This window comes from Rhipicephalus microplus, chromosome 10, assembly GCF_043290135.1.
Source record: "Rhipicephalus microplus isolate Deutch F79 chromosome 10, USDA_Rmic, whole genome shotgun sequence".
NCBI classification, from domain to species: domain Eukaryota; kingdom Metazoa; phylum Arthropoda; class Arachnida; order Ixodida; family Ixodidae; genus Rhipicephalus; species Rhipicephalus microplus.
The window spans coordinates 4,730,556-4,749,651 of NC_134709.1; the positions used below are offsets into that span (position 1 = coordinate 4,730,556).

Genomic DNA, 19,096 nt, shown 5'->3' on the forward strand with positions numbered 1-19,096 from the left:
CACTTGACGATCACGCCACGAGGAACGCGTTGACATTGTAAGTGCTCGTCATTGTGTTTACCTTTTAACGTTTTCGATGTTCTTAATAATTGTCTGTTTGTTTGTGTGTCTGTTCTGCCCGCCGCGTGGTCTAGTGGACAAGGTTGATTTGATTTCTGGGGTTTAACGTCCCAAAGTCGCCATGTGATTATGAGAGACGCCGTAGTGGTGGGCTCCAGAAATTTCGACCACCTAGAGCTCTTTAACGTGCACTCCATTCTGAGCACACGGGACTACAACATTTCCGCCTCCATCGGAAATGCAGCCGCCACAGCCGGGATTTGATCCCGTGACCTGTGGGTCAGCAGCCGAGTACCTTAGCCACTGGCTCCACCACAGTGGTCCAGTAAAGGTGGTCGAAATTTCCGGAACCATCCATTACGGCGTCTCTCATTATCATGCCTTAGTTTTGGGATATTATACTCCAAGAATAGTTATTAACAGGTGGGTCGCAGCGAAGGGATACACCAGGTTAGTTTTTACCACCGAGCGTTAATTAAAACGCACCTATAAGTACGCGAACGGGTCCGTTCCTCTCCTGTGGAAATACGGCCCGCTGTGAGAAGGATTCGAACCCGCGTCTTGGAACTTATCAGCGCTACACCTTAGGAGCCATAGGCGTGCGTAGGAGGGGAGTTGTGCCCTTTATCCACCTAAGAGAGATGGGGTGCATCTCATGTACTGACGTAATCGAGGGGGCGTGGCGCTGTGATGAAGTCGCAATTGATGTAACCCTCCGTTGACCACTCTCATCGCTCGTGCAAAAGAGCTGGTCAAAGCAGCAACATTCTATACGTTTGCTTCATGGTATGTTAGGGAACTGCCCGTGGCGTGGGTTGAAATAAACTGCTGGCCCTAACGGGTCTGGATCGAATCCAAGCCGTGGTGGCCGCAGTGTTGATGGAGGCGAAAATGCTTTAGGACTGATTTAGGCGCTTGTTAAAGAACCCCAGGTGGTCGAAATTTCCGGAGCCCTCCACTGTGGCGTCTCTCATAACGATATGATGTGTTTTGGACGATAAACCTCACCAAATTATATTTTAGTGGGTCGAAAGAAAGGAAGGCACGACATTATGTATTTGATAAATACCCCAGCTTTCTTCAAGATAAGCTGCTACCCTTGTCACGTGACCTTCCAGACAATTGGCGCTTATGCGCCCACTGCGCAAAACTGCCTTTAAACTGTTGCGCTGTTTGCAGTGGAGTCGCACTTACCATAACAAATTTAGACTTCGCTTGTTCGCTTGTAAATGTTGGCAGTCTTATTGTATTTTGCTTTCCTGTGGCCCTCTCAGCGGATCTAGTGGGAAGGGGGAGGGTGTATTGACCCAAAAATCTTTAACGCAGTCCGCCATCTTTATTTCTAGTTCTCCGTGGTCAAACTTGTCGCTCTTTTGATCCGTATATCTTACTTCGGCGACAAGAAACCTGAATAAGACAGACGTTAGGGTCAATATGGAGGCCTGGTGTGACAAAAAATAGCCGTGTGAAAATAGTAAAATTTCATGTGGAATCAAATTTGAATCGAATAGTACCGAATAGTGGCCAAAAATATCTAATACGGTCTCGAATATTGAATACATAATGTACGACTGAATATTGAAAGAAAGAAGAAAGGGGGAAATCTGCTCATGTCCTCGAGCACATAACTTGGCGAGTGGGTGCTATACCGAAAGACTGCAAGTTGTCTCGCAGAAACAAGACCTGTTCTACATGACCTCGCTTCGGGCTCCTTCTCTTGTCGGTTAGGGTCTTTCCTGCAGTTGAAAACATGTGCTCACTGGGCATCTGAGTGGCATGGGTTGGGTAGGTGTCGCAAAGCGATTTAGGCGATATCTTCATGAAGTGCAGCTGTACGCTCTTTTCAGTTGTTCAAAGGATCATCCTTTTTTTTTTTGGGGGGGGGGGGGGGGGTTGATGCGCTTATTGAAGTATTTTTAATTCTATTGACTGGGTTTTGTGTCAGAATTTTATGGCGTTAGTGGGTATATACGGGGTCAAAGCTCGCGAGAAGTATACGCGCCATCGTTTCGGAAGCGAAGTTGTGAAGGGCCTGACAGTTTTCTCTCTCTCTCTCCGCGCGTGCGCTAAATCAAATAATCTTCTTTGATATAGCCATGTTCTCGCTTTTGAAACAGTGCACCGTTGGCCTATATTGCATTTTAGATATTCGCCCAGTAGAATTAATCGGAATTTGGAATGCCACCTATTCGAAAGTGGAATCGAATTATTCGATTTCGTATTATTCTATTTGAATTTGAAACAGGAGTATTCCCTTACCTTTAATGATACATAGCCAAAAAGGCCTGACGGGGACAAGTCCCTTTGCCAAAACGTTGGCTTAACATTTGCCTCGTTCGCCCATTTTTAAATCGTCCTCAACAAAAAAGAACATTAAATGGTTCACATCGTTGTATAGCGGAAGGTAGCGTCGTCATTAATAATTGCTATAGGCATACGCATCGTGGGTGGAAGGGGGGCTTTTGTTACTTGAGAGGGGTGGCGCAGTATACTCCGTACATTCACTTGGTGGTAATGGTTAGACGAGGAGAAAGGCACCTAATTTCTGCAGCCCGGTCGGGAGCACGGCGCAGTGCCTCATACAATGACTTGATAGGAAAGGCTGGTGCTGCAGTGAGCCTTCACCTCCTCACCCTTGAAGGGGACCGTGAAGCTCGCGGCTATTTATTTTATTATTTGATGCCTTCCGTGATGTCTGCAAAATTACAGTTACGGTTGATTGACTCTCCGAGCGCAGAGTACTCTGTTTTTATCTTGTTGGAGCAGCGAAATTAGCGAAGTATATCTCAGTTTTCCGTCACCGCAGCGGCGTTCGTTTCCGCTGTCGGTTCCTAATCACATCCGAAGGTCAACGGCCACGCGTCGCGTTATCACGGGCAAGCAGCTGTGCATAGGTTCACGACCTTTGCCCGCTCTGCCTTGTATCGCATGACACGCGCTAAACTGATTTCAGTTCGTTTGAGCCCCGAGTTGGGGACGCATTGGTAATTCAGCTTAAAGATGTAAACGATGATTTCAACACAGTTTCTTCTTATAATAATCGGTGGAGTTAAACGTTCCAAAACTACCACGTGATTATGACAGACGCCGTAGTGGAGGGCTCCGAAAATTTAGGCGACCCGGGGTTCTCTAACGTGCACCCAAATCTAAGCACACGGGCCTCAAGCATTTTCGCCTCCATCGAAAATGCGGCCGCCGCTGCCGGAATTCGATCCCGCACACAGTTAATAACCGTTTTCACGGAGAGGAGGAGCGTAGCCTTGAACCGTTGTATTCTGTCTACTCTCACTCTCTCCACCGCGTGTCCGGCCGTGCGGCAACTATTCCTGGTGTGCAGAGATTTCCGCGTTTTGCATTGCGCGGCGCATCAGAGGTCAATGTCTATTGGTTTTTTGAGGCGGCAATGCATTAAGTCGACAATGCTACCGAAAATGACAATGTAGGACGAGGACAGGTTGGCAGGCTATGTCATCTCTCGTTGGCTGCTCCAACAACCATCGGTTGCCTAGAAGACTGGCAGCCGAGGCGTGTGATTTGCACCTTGAAATGACTTCACTTCGCTTAGGTCGCACCACTTCTCCAATAAGCAGCGTGTCATATGGCGTGTGGGCACTTGTCGTCATTTCTTCAACTTACGGCACGAGCTTGAGATTGAGGGCTGGCATACTTCATCATATACACACAATTAAGAAAAGCGTATGTCATATAGCTGACGATTAATACAAGAAATGTTTAGCCAGGAGTATTGTTGTCTTATAACGTCAACATCCCTCATTTCTGTGCAAAAAAACACATGGTTTCAAATGTTTTCGGCTTGTAAAATGTTTCAAGTGCGTGCTATCTCGATAATGTCGAGTTATCACTTTCCAAACTACATAACTGAAACGCTCGTATGATATAAACGTTCTTTGGCGCAGGTACGCACCTTTAGTGTTTTGTGGAGAGCACTTGCCTTCTGGACTTGTTAATATGGTGATGATAACTGGGGTAACGTTATAACAGGCGCACTTTTTGTTCCCCCGTGGCAACCTGCAGGTGTCTGAGTAATCGGCTCACGTTAATTTGCTAAGTCGTCAATTACCTGAACGCGTGCGTTGGTCGTAATGCTTCTCAAACACTCGATCCTCAAGAAACAGACTGCTGCAACAATTAATGGTAACAAAAATGAGCGCGCTTTAGGAATATCACTAGTGGCGGCTGCTCGTGCCGAAACACCACGCCTTGCTTCCTGAGAGAAACCGGCCTATTTTCATTTTCTCATCCTGTAGCTTCTACTCTGAAGTTTCATCTCAACCGTTGTACATCTGTTTCTTAACCTGCGCAATGATTAGAGGCTTGAATCAATGTGGGCGGGCAAGGTTCGTTCTCCAGATTTTGTTTTGCAACGTGCCGAGCAGAACTTGATGAGAGTATAGGGTTACGTTAAACTTGCGTAACCCCCAAGGAACCCAAGAGTCGCTTTGAGTACTAATGTGAGCACTTGACGTGCAGCGGGGTGTATACGTATTCACTCTCCTTCATTTACGTTCCACGTGTTCCCCTGAGTGCTCCCCTAATGTTAACGCTAATGCACACTCGCAGAACCCCACAAGCGTACAAACTAACTACCAATCAGCACGTGCTGCTTAAGAACTGCACTGAAATTTTACTCCCCTCTTGTGTCGTCGCCACCACTGCAGGAACGTCTCCAGGGCCGCTGATACGTGCCAGCCATATCAGAGCCTGACAGCTTGGAGATTACTTACTAGCGCCTTTACACTCGAGAAGCGCTGCTGCGTTTAGCCCGTGTAGCGCGAGGGACAACAATACTTCGTGAAGTGAGTGTATACGCTGCATTCACCGACGCAGGAACCCACACACTGGCATGGCCGCGCAACATCGCAGACGCTAGACGGCGCTGCGGTGGTGCGCTTTACAAATGATAGCTTCCTTGTGAAGTTGATGTATATATACGCATCACTGTTCTCGTTGCTTCGAAACACAAACGCCATCCGCGCCACAATTTTGGCAGTGGTCGATGCATGAAGGCAGGCAGCATGCCAGGCTAATTTAACGCGCTGTTCCGTAGACCGCACTGCGGAGTCTGTCGGCGTTATTTCCGGTGACTTCGCTTCCCGCGCTAATCGGAACCATCTCCCTTTGTTCTTTTACGTCGCAGGTGGAACGGAACGCCGTCCGGACTCGCGCTGCCGTTTATAATTAAATGGCACAGGCTCTCTGCCGCACATCGTATCTGAAGTCGTATCGCGCCGCTCGCTCGTTACTGGCGAGTGTGCGTTTGAATCTAACAAGCTGTGACCTGTACGCTCCCCCGTTCTTTATAATCACTTCGCTTTGCATTGAGGGCGGTGTTAGTGATCTTTCAGGCGAGCCTTTTGATACTATATATGCATCGATGTCGAGACTCGCGGTCTGGCCAATGTATGGGCTACATTATGTAGCATTCGCGCCCATATTTTCTGATGATTGGGATACGTGCTTATATTTGAAAATTTGGCTAAGCGCACAGAAAAACATGGACAAGAAAAAGTAGACAAAGCTCCAAATCCGGTTTTGTCCAAGTTTTTCGATGCGCATCAACCAATATGAAACGTAAACCAAATGACCCAACTCGCCCTCTTGCTGTGGTATACGTGCGAATATAGTCTGATGATTGGGATACGTACTTACTTTATCTGATGATTGGGATACACGCTTAGTTCGTTCTACTCCCTCTCCCCACTGTTTTAGTAACCATCACGTCATATGTATACATCTTTCTTTAAAACCCAGCGTTACGCGATTCGCAGGCGACAACTGCATATACGGCAAAAGGTAGTTATTACATTTTTTCAGCTTTATCACTGTGGAACACACTACCGTTTTCATTAAGGTAGCAGAACACTTTCTAAGTAATTTTTATTATCTTCCATCGACTAAATGACATTCATCATTGTAGTATGTCTCTCTCAGAGATCACTTCAATTGTAATCTCTCCGGAAGACCATATATATATATATATATATATATATATATATATATATATATATATATATATATATATATATATATATATATAATTTCAATACATTCTGAGTTGATAGTGTGGATTGTGTTTCGTATTCCTTTATGAGTGTTGCCGTTTTTTTTTTTTTCATTTCGCACCGCCGTTCTAAGATGAGCCACCAACTCTCCGAGCACTCCGTACTCCTCAAATAAATGATGCACGCGTCGCTGAACATGTTCGCAAACGCCCCACATTTCGCGTGTGATTGTCATCGTTGCCAGTCGTGACCCGAGTCGTAGCAGTAATCGGCTGAATCATGCTCGTTGTCAGCATCACTACTCGATGCAACCCGCAGTGACAGATACTGAAGCAGGTACTGCAAGTACGTATAACAACAAATGTGAGTGAAAGTACAGAATAATAATAAAATAATGCGATTTAACGTCCGAAAACCACCACATGATTATACGCGACGCCGTTGTGGAGGGCTACCGAAATTTTGACCACCTGGGGTTCTTCATGCACACCTAAATATATAAGCACGTGGACCTCGAGTATTCTCGCCTCGATCGAAAATGTGGGCTCCGCGGCCGGGATTCGATCCCGCGACCTTCGGGACGGCAGTCGTGCACCATATCCACTGAGCCACCATTGCGAGGTTGGAATTCTCGCGATCGCAGTTGCCAAGTTGATGGGAAGGGTTTATCTGGTTCTGACATGCGCAATGAAGTGGCTGTTTTTTATTATGTATATGAGAGAAATGCTCTGATAAATTGTAAGTAACTGCTGTCCTGTGTTCTCTTTCTGCGCCCAGGTCGTTACGTACACGGTGAAGATACAAGTACAAAGTGCATCGGGTGCACTTATGCGGCTACCATACGTACTATCTGTATCTCAAATAAATTATCTCTCGGTATCTCCTGCAAACCAGTCCGTTTCAAGTCAATACGTAATTGTCAACGCGCTTACTTCCTTCGGCTGCAAAACAATTTTACGTGATCGCATTGCTCTAAGATTGGCTCATTTTAGTCGAGTAATGTTTAATTATGTTTAAGCAGTTAGAAAGCCTCCCGCCTTGTTTCATTTGGGTTGGGTTACCTGACATATAGCTATGTCATTTTATGGTTCTCTAGCGGCGTACAAATCAGTGAACGAAGCGCAAAAAAGAAAGAAAAATTACGTCATCTCCCACTAAAAGATTCATGTGGGCATGCGAAGCTGCGCTTGGTGTTCACTTGTGTTTCCATTGTTTTCCATATGTATGTTTCCGCGTATTATGTTTCATTTGTGCGTGGAGTTGTGTATATGTTGTGTACCGCTTCTGTCACCCCCCTCCATTCTTTATATTACAATGCCTGTATTCATCGCACCGCAAAGTGAGCGCTGCTTCGCATTTCCACACCTTTAGCGGGAGCGGGCGTGCGTTTGTGTAGGACGCGAGACCAGCAGCTCTCAGGTCGTCCGTGCACTCTGACTGAACGCCGAACATGAACATTTCAAGCGAGTCAGTCTCCCCTCTCCAACGCTCCGTGCACGGTCTCGTAGCGCTTCCCCACGCGTTGCACTTCAGCTTTCTCAGCACCGTAGGCGTCTTCGCCCAGCGGAGGGAAGGGGACAATGTCTTGGTTGCCGGCGTGTCGACGTTCAGCTTCGCGAGCTCGGAGTTGTGCATCCGCTTGCCGCCGTTGCCGTTTACGTTCTGCGCACCTGCCCTTTACTGCTCAGCGCGTATTCTTGCGCTGCTTACGCTAATGCCTTCAAAGCTTGCGTGTCTGTTACAGTTTACGTTACCGATGCCGCTGCAACTGGCGCCAACGTTGACGTCCATAGCGCTGTTGCGTAGGACAGTGCAACGGGAGCAAACGCGCGCCTAATTATATACGAGCGCACAGCTGTGGCGTAGAGAGAGAAACGGGAGAGGAGAAACGAAGCGGAGGCAGCGCTCACGTTGCCTGCGCCGGAAGAGGAGGAGAGAGTTCGCGCATGCGCAGTGGGGGAGCGGACGCGGGAGGGAAGGACGGACACAGCCCCGAACAAAAGGTATACTTCGCATCTAAAAGATCACTCGAAGTATCCAGTCCGTAGGGTATGTTCGTCGCATCATCACTTCCGTATCCGAACATTTTTCTTATTTAGGTCTAGAAGGTCGCGGGTTCCATCCCGGCCGCGTCGCTCGCATTTCGAGGAGTTGAAATGCTATAGAGGCCTGGGCGCTGTGCGACGTCAGCCATCCACTACGTTTCTGAAGCCGTCCACTATGGCGTGCCTCATAATTACATCGTGGTTTTCGGCTAGTGTCATACTCTTTTATTTGGCCTCCAAATGACATGTAGATAGGTTAGAAATAAGGTGAGGTTAACGTTACAAAGGTATTGACACAAAAACTTTGGCCCCGCGTTTTTCTGCTACAATGTGTTGCTGTGGGCCTCTTAGTCATGACACGACACATCGTTTGCTGCTGCAGCACGCGACAGATAATTAATTACAAAGTCTTCATTATCGACCAGTCTCAGTTTCGGTTTGAGAGAGCTCCAAAAAACGGGTGCAACTATTGTCACCTAGCGTGTACAACTCTTGATCACGTCAGCGCACAGAGCTGTGACATACTTCCGTATGGTCCGCATCAATAATTACTTTCGAATACGAAACGTAACTGCAGTGTCGCCGAACACAAAACCGCCACGGCCGTGCAGTCGCAACCAGCCGCCGAGACGTATAAATTGTGGGTGCGAACGCGGCAAAAGAAAAATGGCGGTTATGCCGTCATCATAACTTGCTTTAGTGTAACTTAGAACTGTGGCAGCTTAGACTATAGTTGGTATGACATGACGATAGTTATGTCATACCAACTTTGTCGTCGTTCTGTTCTCTCGCTGTAACTATCGTCTTGCTTTAGTGACTGAAGCGTGGTGACGGAAGAAAAGTGGGGTCCCCTCTGGTGGTGTCGATGGCACGATGGAGTCGAGAGCTCGCGCAAGTTTCAAAATTAAATGAAAATGCGTTCCAAGCTATAACCGATGTGTATATTTTGCAGATGATATATGAATGTCACGCTAATCGACTCCGGGAATCGGCCGCGAAATTTTGTGTCAGCGCCCGTTCAAGACCGTAGGTTAGAACAGGCGAATAAGGCCACACTGGTGGAATTGCGTTCTCGCTCCTCGTGATGCCATGTCCTAAGCAGCTGAGTGAAATAGCCTTCTGACTAAAAAACAGGGCGTACAAACGCGGACAAAAAAAAAACGAAAAGAAATAAAAGTCCAGATGCCACAAACGTCGTCGTGGTGTCTTGACTTCATTTTTCACTCCGCGTTTTCACGCCCTGTTTCTTCTACGCCCCCCGACCTTTCGCGCCGCTGTCATGCGTTAATTACTGCATCGCAGTGGATAACAGTGCGAAACAACAAAGACGACAGGTACCAAGTGGGACTAACGCTGACTACCGTGCAGTTGCGTTTATTTTTGGCAGTACATGCTTTGTGGAAATAGTAATAATAAACGCCGGAGAGGCGCAATATTTTCCTAACACGTACGCACATGCCCTGATCTCTCTGAATAGCGTGGAACTCTCAACCGCGGAGATAGTTAATGTCTTTGTCTGTTAGCGCGATGTACGGAGACCTGATACATGAGTGGCTTGCAACATGAATGGTTTTTGATTTATTTGTGGGGTTTAACGTCTCAAAACCACTATTTGATTGTGAGAGACGCCGTAGTGGAGGGCTCCGGAAATTTTGACCACCTGGGGTTCTTTAACGTGCACCCAAATCTGAGTACACGGGCCTACAACATTTCCGCCTCCATCGGAAATGCAGCCGCCACAGCCGGGATTTGAGCCCGCGACCCGCGGGTCAGCAGCCGAGTACCTTAGCCACTAGACCACCGTGGCGGGGCTGCAACATGAATGGCGAAGGCTTTGTATTATGTTGTTATTGTTATATTAATGACTGAAAACAAAATTACCTTAAGAAGTCAGCAGGGCCGCCTATATACTACCGCATTTTTCTCCGGAACTGAAAAGTCTAGATGACCGTGCAGCGTTGGTCTTCACGCAGTAACATATTTGAAGATGCAAGTACACGCTTTAGTTTTGAGGCTGAGCTTTCTAATTCACTAATAGGAGTTTCCAATAGTGAGCTTTCAGTGGGTCTCTTAATATATTCTGAAAAGAGCCCTGAATGCTGTTCCGAGGTTGACCTGATTGGGTACTGTGAAAATATCGGGATATTGTTTTCAGGGCTACTTGAGGATAATCTGGGGCTGGACGAATAGAGTGGATCAGAACTTGTTTTTGAAAACGTCCACAAGTCACCTTTTTTTTTTTTTCGTACTCTACTGTGTAGGGCATTTACAGAACACCTTCAGGCTGTTTGAGCGTTGTCAGGGCATGAAAAAGCGGCGCCTTGCGCTCTTTAAAGTCGAGCCATCTGCAATTTGAAAAATTAATGTCGCCGTGAACATCTGCGGGGAGGAGTTCATCTGAAACGTCGGGTTAGCGAAAAGTCGTGCGTGTTGGGGGGTGGGCTGTGGGTGCGCTGTTTTAAGCCCACGCATGCGGAGCTGAGCGAACAATTAGCCAGTGGCGTAAATCACGGGGTGTCGGGGCGGGGCTGACCCCTTGTAAGAGTGCCGTCGTTGAAATTTTCCTTTCAGACATCATATATGTTAATAGCTTAGGAGTTAAGTATAAGATGTCCTACTTTTTAAGATTTTTTTTTGTTGTGATGCCTGCCGGTTCATGTTTAATACCTATCAGCTAGCCTGCTGCTCGATCGGTTTCAGAAAAGACTCGACAGAACAACGCAAGTGCGTCAGCTAGGAACCCATAATCATATGGTGTCTTTAGGACGTATATATATATATATATATATATATATATATATATATATATATATATATATATATATATATAATCTAACAGACAATAATGCGAAGGAAAGTATAGGGGTTATTAGACCGAACTGTAAGGTAAATGTGAAGAAAGAAAAGTGGGTGAAAATTTTCAAAAGGACAAGATGCGTGTTCTCCCTTCAATTTTTTTATTGAAGCCGCTGCAATTAGCAACATCAACGGAGCTATCGCGTAAGCGGTGTACGCATACAAATGCATGCCCCGCCACCAAACGGGCTTTAATTTAATTAATTCCAGTGAGTGAGTCATCCGCGTGAGAGAGGCAGGAAAAGAACGCCAGAAAAAAAGAAAGGAAACGAAAAAAAAAAAACGGCACGTCACCCAGAAAGGAAGCACGGGAAGTCGTCCGTGTTTGCTCGGAGAGATCGTTCCCGTCCCAAGGGCACCGAACGGTCGGCCATCAATAAACGGCCAGGCGCGTTATTTTGAGTGGCGCGGTCAATCGAAATCCGATGAGCGTGCTCGGCCACGTGCCAGTCACCGAGTGCGATCAACCGCCGCGCGTTTTACGTAAGATCGTTCTTCCAGCGAAAGGGCTGCACCCGGTCGAGGCCTCTCTGCACGGCCTGCCTTCGAGAGTGTACGTTTCCTGCTCGCTGCGACTTTCTACGTTTCGCATTTCCAATCAAGCAGTGGCGTCAATCCAGAAGGGGGGCCTAGTTAAAAACAATTGGTTCCATTCGCGAATTAGTACACAATTGGGCCATTTGAACCAATTGGTTGTATGTCAATTGGGTGAAATGGGGCAGCAGCCTGTAAACAATTGGAGCAATAATTCGCTGTATTCCTATTGGACCAATTGATTGTATTCCAATTGTGTCAAGTGGTGCAGTCAGTACATAAGCACTTGGACCAATTGGTGTAATTGGCCTACTTAGCACATCCGTCTCTAAAAGTATGTGTTCAAGCTAGACAGGTCAATGGTGAAGCATGTCCAGGTGAAAGTCCAAGATTACTCATAAAATTTGCCAGAACTTGCATGGATCTCTGCTGGTATATCGCATGTCGCGTAGTTGTTCCTTCGGTGGGCTCAGGACTTGCTGATCCAGTCAGCTGCACACTATCAAGGCAGCATGATGAGGAAACCGTGTATGTGAACACTTTCAGCAGGTGTTATAATTGCAAAATATCCTAACTTGAATTAGCAATGGGCTTCCACGTATTTTCGTACACAACGTGAAAGAAATTAAGGCAGTATTGATTCATCAAACTGACGCAATTACAGCAAATGTATAGTTTTACCAAATAAACATGGGTGGCATAAGTTCCTTCGTGTTTTGTTTAGAAGTACAACTTTAAACTGACCCTTAATTAGCGGAATCTGACGAGCGCTTCCACATATAATGCTGCAGGAAAACTGTATAACTAATGAATATTCAGGTTCGCCGTCGCGGTGGCCCATCATTTACGGTGCTTGACAAGCTGACCCGGGGAAAAAAAACACGTTCGATCTTGTGTGCAGCGTTCACATTTCAATGTAGGCGAAATCTGACCATTGCGCCAACTGATTATATTTTAATTGAAATGTTGTGATTCAATCGCTAGCGGTTGCTGTAAAGGCGCATATGGTGTAAGTATATATATACAAAGGATGCGTACACAAACCGGCATATATATAGACACATCCCGACGTGGCGGCCAATGTTATATATATAGATGTTTTATTTCTGATTCGGCATAAGCTAGAGTCATGCTTAGAAATTGAGTAATTAAAGAGAGCATGGGCCTCGGCGCAAAGCCAAGGAGCTTAATCTAGTAGGGATAAGCAGTCATTAGTAGAAATGCAGGTCCGTGAAGTAAAGTTTCTAAGTTTAATTTTTCATTAGTGACCTAAAGGGGAGACACTTGCGAGAGGTGCCCCCCTCCCCTTTCATGCTTCAGCCACCGGGCCGTCACTTCAGTTCATGTCTTCTCGTGATGAAAGCAGTGGTTTCCGAGGAAACGTGGCCCGTGAGATCAGTTCCACGCGCTTATCTCTGTACTCATGTTTAAATAGGAGCCAAAAATAAAAATAAAAACTATTTTGCGGGTATTGCTGAATTATAATCTCACAATGTCAAAAACACCACTCTTGCTACGAAAAGACGCCTGGTAAGCCAGAAAACAAGCGAAAGTAAAGTGTGGGTGGTGATGCAACCTCTAAATTCCGGCACCAAACGCTCTGACGTCACAGATTTCGACGGCGTCTGCTGGGTCATATGTAGTTTCGGATCCGTGAAAATGAAGTGCCTTACACTGTAAACAGAAACAAGCCGAGATGGGAGTAAACGACTTGTCTTCTAGCGCATGCCCTGATGTGGGTTTTATAAACACCGTCCGGAGGGAGTAAAACCTTTGCTCCCCAACAGGAGGGGGTTTTCAATGGATTCAGGGCAGTATTTATTTACATTCACCGAGGAACTTTTTCAGGTCAGTATGGGAGTAAATTTTTATATCAACTAAGAAAAATTACGTCAGAGACATAACATAACTTATTGGTGCTATGGTCGCCAAAACACATAATATAGACTGTCAAGACAGTGACGTCAAGCGGAAAGATCAAGCGGCAAATTCTAAAATGAAACTTTTGCCTTCATTTTCTTTTGCACTATAAAGCTGGCATAATGAAATCAACGACGTCAGAACTTTCACAGTAAAACTCATCAATCTGAACTTATTCATTGTGTCAATTTAGTGTCCCTTTAAGACGCTAAGACTTAATTGATGTTAAAGAGCGAAATGCTTTTTCGCGTATTGGTAACGTTCAATTTTCCGAAGACAGCACTCTTACCGCGACACGGCTCTTGGTACGCGAGAAACGCGAAAAGAAACCAAACATTGCGACGTCATAAATTTTCGAAGGCGTCTACTGGGTATCATCTAATCAACAAAATTGAAGTACATTGCAATATGTGGTTGCCATAGATTTAGCATATGATGATTTAGAAAATTTCATTGAGCCAATGTCGCGAAAATAAGAGAAATACATAGAATTTCTTACGGCCCCGCCGTGGTGGTCTAGTGGCTAAAGTACTCGGCTGCTGACCCGCAGGTCACGGGATCGAATCCCGGCTGCGGCGGCTGCATTTCCGATGGAGGCGGAAATGTTGTAGGCCCGTGTGCTCAGATTTGGGTGCACGTTAAAGAACCCCAGGTGGTCGAAATTTCCGAAGCCTTCCACTACGGTGTCTCTCATAATAATATGGTGGCTTTGGGACGTTAAACCCGACAAATCAATCAATCAATCAATCAGTCATCACCTAACAGTTTGCAGTTTTCAGCGACAACTAATAGTAAAAGGTCGGTTATGCCTCTACTGATATGAAAAGTAGAGAGTAAAAGAATAATTTAGTGCAAAACAAGCCCTAGAGTTAAGCGCTGGCAGTAAACCCCGCCCACCGCTGGTGACCGCCATTTTGTCATGGCGCGTGTGACGTCATGTGGTGGAAGGATCGGAGCCGTTAACATTTCAGCCGCTGCAAATCGTTCAGTGCCAAGCAGAGTAAAGCTAAAGTATCTCGAATTCATGCGCCGCTGACCATGCAGCATTATCGTTCGCCGAAATGCAGCACAGCCAGCTGCTTGTTGCGCCACGGCGCGGATGTGTTGGCGGACTCTCAAGCCGCTCGCGTGGGTATAAAAACATTCAATTATGAATCTCAACCAAAGGCGCTAAAGTCTCGCCTGCTTATTTGCCAACGCATAAGGATTAAGCCACAGAACACAGGTTATGATCGAAAATTTTGTGGCATGGCCCCTTCAATCGCTCGCACTGTACGAAGTGTCAAGCGCCAGGGTTTCAATGAATTCCTGCTAATGTACTTATAATTGTGCAGTGGCTGCACATTACCTATCGAAGTCGATCCAAATTGATTCACACCTTGGTTGCGATAGGCCCTCTTCTGCTACCTACCCGAATGAGCTAATCGCTATCGATGAATTTGATTGATCACATTCGATCGCGGTGTGCACACCCCCCCCCCCCCTTCTCCGTCTTCCTTTTGGAACTGAGGTATTCGTTTCTTATACGTAATATCATACCGGTGTCACACGGCCACATGGAGGGGCGAAGCACCTTAAAGTTTCGGCTTGTCATGTCGTCGTCACGGCCCACCACAAACGAGTATGCGCCACAGAAATTGGGTAAGTCCCGCCACTCGCCACCGGTCCATACTGTGCGCGTTATGAGTTGATCGTGGTAACGTTTAGTTTAGCAGTGGTACGTGTCACAATCCCTTACGGAATTCAGCAAGGCGCTTAAGTTTGTTGTGGGAAACCAGAGACACAAACGTGCTTCTACGATAAAGCCAAAAATGTCATTTCTAGAAACATATATGCAAAGTGATGGTGCGTTAGCGGACCTGTGGCGAGTGAAACAGTAAAGAGTAACGATTTTGATGTGGGAAACATCGGCGCGCACTGCATGTCTCACCCCTGGTTCACATAAGTGGAGCCGACCCCCCCCCCCCCCCCTCTTTTTTTTTTAGGGGCGGATGCTCTTTAAGCCGTGTGTCGTGCGTCCTCGATGCATGTAGTAGTAGTAGTAGGTAGCCACCTCTCGTTTAGTCTTCGGAATGTCCGCTAGATGGCGGTACTTGTATATGATGTATATATGATGAAAAGATGCGATATGGCGGTACTTGGAGTGTTCAGATAGATGGACCGACGGACAGACAGATGTATGAACAATTCACGGTTTACCGATAAAACCCTCCGAAGCTTCGCCCCACTCATCATCATTTACTCCGTGGCCGGGTATGCTGTGACTTTTTTTTTATTGCGCACGTTTTTCTTTTATTCTCGATCGGGCCTGGTTCGCATTAAATCCCTGTAGGGCTCAATTGCACTCGGCCGTGCACACTATGACAACGGCTACGCCACCAGCGCCGCGATTGCAATCTCGCTAAATTGGTGTTCTTCTGCCGCTCGACTGGTGGCCCGTAGGTCGGTGGATCGAATCCTGGCCACGACGGCCAGTTTCGATGGAGGCGAAAGAGCTTGAAGCCCGTATACTTGGATTTGGGTGCACTTCAAAGAACCCTATGGTAATAGAAATTTCCGGAGCCCTCCACTTCAGCGTATACATAACCCCTTCACGTGTTTGCTTAGATGGATTGAACCCTCTGCATAGTGAATATGCCTTGACTCAGTGTGCTGCGCGTGTTCCATGCAATGTTGGTGTCACGTGTAAGCTGCGACGTGCTTGCTAGCTTGTACCTATGTTTTGGCTCGTATACTATGAGGGATTGGCCATTAAACAGGTGGCTAATAAACAAAGAAAAAAGAATTTAAAATTTAGATGAAGAAAAATAATAATTAGTCATCTAGAGAATATAAAAAAATGGATCATAAGGTACGTACAGAACTATCAACTGAAATGAATAAATAAATGATAATTACAAAGTACTAGATTTCGATTAGGAATAACCCAATGAGTAAATCTTCTTGTGTCTCTAAGGAATTCGCAAATGGCTATGCAGCCGTTCCTGATTCTGTGGCCCAGAGAACACGAAGCCCCGTCCTCAAGGGATGTAGAAATAAGCGTCCTTTTTTTTTCTCTCCTAACTACCATCATTACCATCATGCATCTACGAGGTTCCCACATCCTGCGGCAGCATCTACATTTGACTAGCCGCTGTGTAAACGACCGCTTGCGTGGACAATGACATAAGAACTAAAACAGCCATACCAATTTGGCAGTGAATTGTGCTGAATGAGGTTGTACCTCAATTGAGCTTTCACCAGGCGCATCTTTTGCGCAGCTACGAAGATAACCGCGCCCTCGAAACACACATGAAGCTTTTTCATCCATGCAGGTCATTCATGCATGCCCTCCTGTATATCGCACTTACCTAGAGATCTCCATGGATGAGTGTCTCACGCAATCTTACAGATCAGAGTATGTGCTTTAAATCTTCTGTCTCTCCATCTCCTCTGTTTTTCTCCTTTTTGTACTGCAAAAATAAACGCAGTACGGTAGTCAGAGTTACGTATATAGCCTTGTCCTCATAAGTCGGCGAACTCACTCTTGAGAAGATTAGTCAGAATGAGATTCAGCCGTAAATAAGTCGAGCCTGGGTGAGTCCTGCTAAGATATTTTGGTGGGTTTTAGTCGAGCGAGTCCAACTAAGTTAAATAACGTGTCTGAGTTTGAGTGAGCTCGGTTGGCAAAAATAATGCGTGTGAATCCGAATGACTCTGCTTCAGCAAATTGTTGGTTAGTCGGGGCCCGATCGAGCGGGTACTAATCGAAAAACATTTATTGGGTGACTTAGCACGTACATTTATTTTGCCAACTTATGAATACGAACTGACAAGCTCACGTTCGCACGCTTTTCAAGGCCATATTCATATTTATGTTGTGATGGTGGTGGTAGTGGTTAGAAGATGAGAAAAGGCACCTAATTTCTGCAACCCGGTCGGGAGCACGGCGCAGTGCCTATATGTTGTCTGAAAGTCGCGGTAAAGAATAAGCGACAGTGCAGCACCGCTCCCTCCCTGTTAGGAGCAGGGGTTCGATGAGCAGACCTTGACCTTTTCTCAAGACTACGAAGCCGCATTTGTGCTTGGACTGCGGATATGCGTTTCTGTGAGCACGTGGCTGTTTTAAGCAACGCGTGCAATAATATAGCTTCAGCATGCTTCCGTTTCGAAGTTATGAGAAGAATGAATTCATGACAACTATTCATGAAATTACTACGCATGACGTGGTTTGCTCGTGTACAGTGTTTGCAAACTGGTGAACACCCTGCATACTTAGCGATTTCTTTTGTCTTGCCTGCGTGTGAGTTACATTCTCTGCTGTAGAGTCCGATATGGCCGTCTAGTTTCTCGTGTAGATAGCGGGTAATTTTCTTCCGCCCCTACTTCGGAGTGGTTCTTGAGAGAAAGGAAGAGAAAAGTGAGCCCCGTTATTGTCTGCTTCAGTGAGCGACACCGCCACAGAGCTCACAAAGGGATGGGGGTAAGGAGGGATAAAAGGGTAGAGGTAAAAGTATAGGAAAGAGGAAGAAGAAGCAACAACAAACTGAGGGGATAGAAGAGACAGGAAAGATGGAAAAACGGTCACTGGAGTCCGAGGACGGGGTACACTTGCGAGAGATGGTGTCGGCGTCTGTAGATGGCGTAGAGCAGGTCCAGTAGGTCAGAGCTGCGCTGTCACCGAAGACAGCCGGCGACAGGAGATGACGTAGGGCCAGCCCAGTCGGCCAGAGCTACGATGACGCCGAAGGTCGCGAGCGCGCGGAGCGCGCGGGCGCACAACCGGTCGGCACGAAATCCAGGGAGCGTCTCTTCCGCCCCTACTTCGTTTCTTCGAGCCATCTCCGATCCGCCGTGTTCGCTCGCTCTCCGTCCCGCCGACGGTCGCCGCCGCGCGGGCGGCGCTGCGATCGCAAGCCCTGTCCGCGTTTTCTTTTTCTTGTCTTCGGCGCGCTCTCCCTCCCCTTTCTCGTAGTCGTAGATTCTCGCCGCGCTGTTCGTCATCGTCGCCGCCGTCTCGGGCGCCTGGAGTCGTCGGAGTCGTCCTCGGCGGCTGCGGCATTTTTCCCGCTACACGACGCACGGCATCAACTCCGGCGTCCGAATGTTTTCCAGCCCCCGCTCGGACCATGCCGCTACGCATCGGCCTGTGCTTCGCTTCAGCAGGCCGCCTCTGCATTCTTGATCCTGTTGGCCTCAGGTAAAGGTGGGACCGAACAAACGCCCAAGAACGTTCTCTCTGGCAATTTGATGTCTCTGCTGATTCGCGGATCCGGTGAAGAGGCAACGCATCCTGTTTCTTAGTGCCCCTAGTTCTCAGGGGCGGTGGTTTCACGATGTCCTCCCCGGATGTTCTGTGGCGAAACCAAGCTGTTTTCGCGGCCGCTCGTTCGGCATGCCCTGCGCCAGTGGAACGCCGCCGCATCGACTGACGGCGAAGCGGAGGACGTAACGGGAACCCGCACGCTCCGTTATGTTCGTGATAATCCCGTTTCGGCCGCCAGCGTGCTCACGATTGCAATGTTTTTGGTCGAGTGCGAAAATCCGCATCACTTACAGAGTGGATGTTGCTCCCCCCCCCCCCCCCCCCCACCCCACAGAGTGGTGCATCTGAGCTTGCTGGTGTGCGTTTAGCGCGAGTGACGCGACTCGCGCGCAGCTGTTCGCGCGCGCGCCGTA

At 47.2% G+C, this 19,096-nt stretch overlaps 1 protein-coding gene across 3 annotated transcripts in view; it reads left to right on the forward strand.

The window, feature by feature from the left end:
- The window catches only part of LOC119181260 (inactive phospholipase C-like protein 1), a 142,886-nt gene that overhangs the window by 46,034 nt on the left and 77,756 nt on the right, over positions 1–19,096 (forward strand). Inside the window, exon 1 of one of the 3 annotated variants that reach the window (XM_037432464.2) lies at positions 18,373–18,617. The exons of the other annotated variants lie outside the window; for them this stretch is intronic. The gene's annotated coding sequence lies outside the window, so the exon portion shown is untranslated. Of the gene's footprint in view, positions 1–18,372; positions 18,618–19,096 lie in introns of those variants that run through there. 3 annotated transcript variants of the gene reach the window in all.